Source organism: Ovis canadensis, chromosome 1 (genome assembly GCF_042477335.2).
Source record: "Ovis canadensis isolate MfBH-ARS-UI-01 breed Bighorn chromosome 1, ARS-UI_OviCan_v2, whole genome shotgun sequence".
In the NCBI taxonomy this organism is placed as follows: Eukaryota; Metazoa; Chordata; class Mammalia; order Artiodactyla; family Bovidae; genus Ovis; species Ovis canadensis.
The window spans coordinates 76,000,492-76,006,195 of NC_091245.1; the positions used below are offsets into that span (position 1 = coordinate 76,000,492).

At 37.7% G+C, this 5,704-nt stretch overlaps 1 pseudogene; it reads left to right on the forward strand.

The window, feature by feature from the left end:
* Positions 1–2,138: 2,138 nt before the first annotated feature.
* On the forward strand, positions 2,139–2,841 carry LOC138429358 (zinc finger CCHC domain-containing protein 17 pseudogene; annotated as a pseudogene).
* The last annotated feature ends 2,863 nt before the right edge of the window (positions 2,842–5,704 follow it).

Genomic DNA, 5,704 nt, shown 5'->3' on the forward strand with positions numbered 1-5,704 from the left:
GATAATTCTTTTCACTTTGCCATCATTTACATTTTTATCAACTTCAGAAAAGCATAAAATGGTGAGAAAAATCTGTAAATAGTTTACATACAAAAGAATATTTCAAGGAAGGAAAATATGTCAGCTAACTATACCATATTTTGTTCTTTCAAAATATTACAAAATTGACATGGGACATAATGATGTTTGATGTTCTTAGAAAAATACAATATGTTTAGGTAATTGTATGTGTGATATGGATGCATCATTATGAGAAACACATAAGGAACTGTTAACATTTCAAGAGCACAGATTTTCAAAGTGGTATGTATATGTGTCTAAAATTGCTGATGTGCTATAGTTAATTTTTATTCACTTATCTTTGAAAAACAATTTCTGTAGCTTATCATGAATCCCTAGAGGTGCTATGATTAAGTCAATATATGTACTTAAATAGTATGTAAATGTATTTAAGTATAGTGTTCTTGATATAGCCTAAGGTGTTTCGCATGAATATATCCAACATTTTGCTTTTGGAGGGAGATAAATGTATTTTTATGCTTCATCACACATACTGTAAATATTCTTTATGCTTGTGTTAAATTCCCACCTTGCTTCATATCATCCATTCAATTTTTTATATATGCTGCATAATAAGTGCATGAAGCTAAATTCAAACTTTGTAAGAGTCTAACCCATGATAAGTCGATTCCATGTCTTCCTCTGTGCTTCACTGATCTGGTCAGAACATGGACTTTTTATATGAAAAAAACTGTTCTGTGATTGAAGCCATGAGGTCAGATGAGAAACTGGAATTACCAGAGAAATATTGTTCAATGGCATTACTATTGTGAATGATTTTTTTTCCAATTTTCTTTCTCAAAACAAACAAACAAAAAATAATAAAATTTCTCTGAGATTACTTAAAATCACAGAAGGCTAAAGCTAGTTCTGTCACTTAAATCTACAAATGAAGGAAATGAGAAAGTGCTGGTTTAAGGTCACCTTTCAGCTAGTGGCTGAAGCAGGAACAGAGCTCAGTTCTACTAATTTCCAAATTGATGCTCTTCTCAGGCATCATTTATCTTCACTGGTTGTTTTAAGAAAACATGGAAATGGTAGTGAAGCATCAATATAAAATAGCCTTAGGCTCTCGAACTTATTAGCTCTGTGGCTTTGGGTATGTGACAATACCTATGAAACTCAACTTTCCTGTTTATAAAGTGTCAATAATAATACCTGCCACGTTTTCAGAAGTAAATGAAATGAGATAATAGGTACTTTACATGATGCTTGCCATGTGGTAGGCATTCAAATAAATTGTACTATTATGATTATTTGCAATTAGCATTATTTTAAAAGTGAAGCATTACTATGAGCATGAGTAATCTTAAAGCATTCAGTATGAGACAATCACTGGGTGGGCAGAGCTCTCCTGATATTGGAAGAATCCAGCATTGCTTTGGCAGACCGTGGCTGCACCCAGTTTAAAAGTAATTAGTCCTACTCAACCAAGGTAATCGGGAAATTGGCTCTCTGACCATATTTGCAATTTTATGTGGAGAGAAATGATTCAATATTCAGTAATGGTTAGGTACTTTCGATGTTCAACCTTGAGGTCCTTGTGTAAATAGGATTGTTGTTGAAATGGAATGGAAGTTTTGACAGCAGGAACAGCCCCTTAATCAGATTTACACAGAAAAGGAGGGGATGTTCCATCATGGGAATGCCAATGAGAAGATGTGCTGAATGTGAAAATCAGTTATTTTTAATGTTAATGTAAATATTGAGAGTAATAACCAAACATCAATTGTCTTTCTAGTCTCTCTGTTTCATAAAGAGAAGAGAATCCCATGTTCATTTGTCATGATATGTTTGAAATAGTATTTTCACTTCAAATAAAGGCATAGAAATAGCTTATAAACTAAATAAGTTTCAGAAAAGTACTCAGTGATTGAGTAAAGAATGGAACAATCAGGATAAACTATGTGAGGAAGCAGTTTTTTATAATAATAATAGAGATGATCATAGAAATATTGGCAGGTTTGATTGGGTTTTGGTGTTTTGTGCAATGCTGCGAGGTGAAACCAGAGGCTGACACTCAAACACTTCAATTAGCTTTAGCAGGGGAGAAATGGAGGAACCACAGAACATTAAGGATGAATTCAGGAAGACCCAAGACCGTGGAGAACTTGCCAGCTCTTTACACTACTTTCCAAGGAGAGGCTGCTATGCTCACAGACTATGGAGCCTTTATCAAAATCCCAGGCTGTTGGAAGCAAGGTCTAGTCCATCAAACTAGACTTACCCTGTCACGTGGATAAGCCCTCTGAGATAGTAGATGTTGGAGCCAAAGTGTGGGTGAAGCTTATTGGCCAAAAGATGGAAAATGATAGGATTAAAGTATCCCTCTCCCTGAAGGTTGTCAACCAAGGCACTGGGAAGGACCTTGATCCCAACAAGGTTATCAATGAGAAAGAAGAGAGGCAGAGGCTGTCCTTCCAGGATTACACTGGACAGATCACCCTTGAGTCTGTCCTGAACACTACCTGCAAGAAGTGTGGCTGTAAAGGCCACTTTGCAAGGGATTGTTTCATGCAACCACGTGGGACCCAGTACTCTCTGATACCCAATGAGGAAGAGGAGAAGGAAGAGGAAAAATCAGCAGAGTTTGAAAAGCCTGACCCCACAAGAAATTCTTTTAGAAAAGGAAAGAAGTAAAAGAAACATAGAGACAGGAAGTCATCTGATCCTGACGGCTCAGACTCTGAGAGTGATGCAGGAGAGAGGGCAAGGCACATATCAAAGGACAGCAAGGCAGCAAAGAAGAAGAAAAAGAAGTGCAAGAAGCACAAGGATTGAGAGTGGAGAGTAGAAAAAGTGGTGGAGAGAAGGAGCCAGGAGCCTGTGCTTTGAAGCCCTGGCTCCTAGAAAGGCTCAGTATTAAGAATAAGGCCTCCCGCACTGGCACTCTTCTCTCCCATGGGAGATGGCATCCCTCATGCCACAGGCAAGTCTGGGAGTCAGGTATTAGAAGCATATGCCTGAATTGAGTTGTTTCCTTATCACTCTTGGTTCCTTTGCAAGTGACTCTGCAGCTCATCCATTCATTCACCCAGCTTCATTCAGCAGGAGGTCCTATTACCCTCTCCAGCTGCCACTGCCAGATTCCCATACAGGAGTCCAGGCTAGAGCCGCAGGAACTGCTGTGGGGGTGAATCCGGCTGTAGCTGAACATAGCGATTGGTCCCTCCCTGTTGGCCTACCCTCCCTGGTCTGATTGGCGGATGGTCTCTGCTACATCCAGCACAGGGGCAGAGGGAGACTGGCAGTATGAGGCAGAACGTGGTAAGAAGTGGTGCTCACTTCTTCCATTCCCCCAAGACGATTCTGCTATGTTAGGAGTAACAGCCAGTGGTCACAGCCAGAAAACCATTGTTTGCAATGTCTTAGCTAGAGAATCCCAGGGATGGGGGAGCCTGGTGGGCTGCCGTCTATGGGGTCGCAGAGAGTCAGACATGACTGAAGCAACTTAGCAGCAGCAGCTTGTTTGTGACATTCTGTCAGACCACTGAACCAGACAGCTCAAGCCGAAATCATTGCTTTACTTTGTAGTTATTTCACTGTGAGTCAATTGGTTCCATTTCAGGTTTCTGATTAAATTCCTGATACTAAAAAATATACATATATAGGCAGGTTTGACCCCACAGACTGTAGCATGCCAGGCTTCCCTGTCCACAGAATTCTCCAGGCAAAAATACTGGAGTGGGTAGCCATTTCCCTTCTCCAGGGGATATTCCCAACCCAGATATCAGACATAAGTCTCCAGCACTGCAGGCAGACTCTTTACCATCTGAGCCACCAGGGATCAGAGCCCAGGTTAAACCACATATGTGTTGATTAGACTTGATCCATGACTTTGGAGTTGTTACTATCGGCAGGACTTTTCTTGGAGAAAACAGTATTAAAATGGGAAGTTGTAATTTCTCTAAAGCTCATTTTCTCCTCTTTAAAATGAGTGATTATACAAAATGACCATTTAAGTCTCTTTCAGCTCTAAACAGTGAAAACTATTCTATCATTGATTCAAAGATAGAGTCTTTCATCCTATACATGTACCCAGAATCCATCAGGACCGAGGCTTGAGGGGACATGTTCCACCCTGTGAGGTTCCTCTTATCAATCAAATCAATGCCCAAGATTATCAGAGGATTTAGGACTGAGCCCAGAGATCCTGCTTCCATAATCACAACCTAGTTTATTCCTGACCCTTCAAGACAACATAAACCTAGTTTTCACTTCAGCAGGAAATCCCAGTTTCAAGGCCAGAAGCGGAACTGCACAGTTCTCCAGAACTGGGGAGTAAGTTGCAGCGTACTAACTAATCCATTCCCTCAGTGGCTGTGATATAAGCGAAATCACAAAATCAGCTCCCTGCTTTTCCTCACATATTTTGACACTTATAGCTTGTTACATCTTGTCTGGAACATCTTGTCCATGTTGTTTGGCGCATGGCTGAAAGTATTCAGTGGTCTTCAAGCCTCAGGATTCCGATTCTACAAAATTTTAAGAGAGACATCCATTCCAAACTTCCTTTGTTTAACGTACTCTAGAAATCGAAGTGCCTTTAAGTATAAATGACAGGAGAATAGAACTCTAAGTCTTCTTTGCAGTGAATATTATACTTTCACTTTGCACCACAGAGCTCAAAATGCCTCACTTTATGCTGATGGTGGGTCTTTTATTACAGTTTTTTGTTCTCCTTCAGTTAATGCATGCGACAAAGTGGTCACTTGCAGAAAGAGATGAAGGGGATAAGAGAGCATGAAATTCACAGAAATTAAGACCACATTAAACACGAAGTAGATGTACTTCCATCTACCTCTATTTGTAGTTTAAATTTGCTATACCAAGAAATTCACAATGACAAATCACTTTTCTGGTTAAAATTAGATATCTTAGGGGAAAATAAAATAATACAGTAAAGACAAATTGGAAACACAGTAATCTTCAAAAATTAATGTAAATCAAATATATAGATATGTATGTATAACATTTAATTACTCATAGTTATTAAAAATATACTACTAAAGGAACCTAAAACGTTAGAATTTAACATGTTTTTTCAAAATAATTAATTTCTGTAGCCATATGGATCTACTACAGGAAGGAAATAATGTATATTGCAAAATGAAAATAAAGGAAATGCCTGTCCTGAATGTAAAACACCAAACCCATATAAATATCCATCCTACTAAAAAGTGGAGAGAAATTGCATGAAGCTAATTCTTTTAAAACAAGTTTTTGTAAATGTATTTTTACCGTAAGTGTCCTTTCTGCTGATAAACAACATGTAAAGTTAAAGAGAGGAAGATGAAAACAGTAATCACCATTCTCCAAATATCATTTTGGGAAATCATTTCAGAATCTTTTAAGTCAAATTTGATTTTTATCTCTTGATTGAAAATAAGTAGTGTCTTCCTCAACACAATAGCCTAGTTTTTTCAAATAAATGAATATGACTAACAAGTGAGGATTATTAAAATATTATTTTACATTTTTAAATGTATCTACATAAATTTAACTAATGGATACGATATATCTGTGAGTTATATAGGACTCCTTTCTAAAGACTAAGAAACCAAGATTAATTAGGATAAAAATTAATAAATCAGAACATAATTTTATATTTGATATAAAGATTTTTAAGAAAAATAAAGCACAA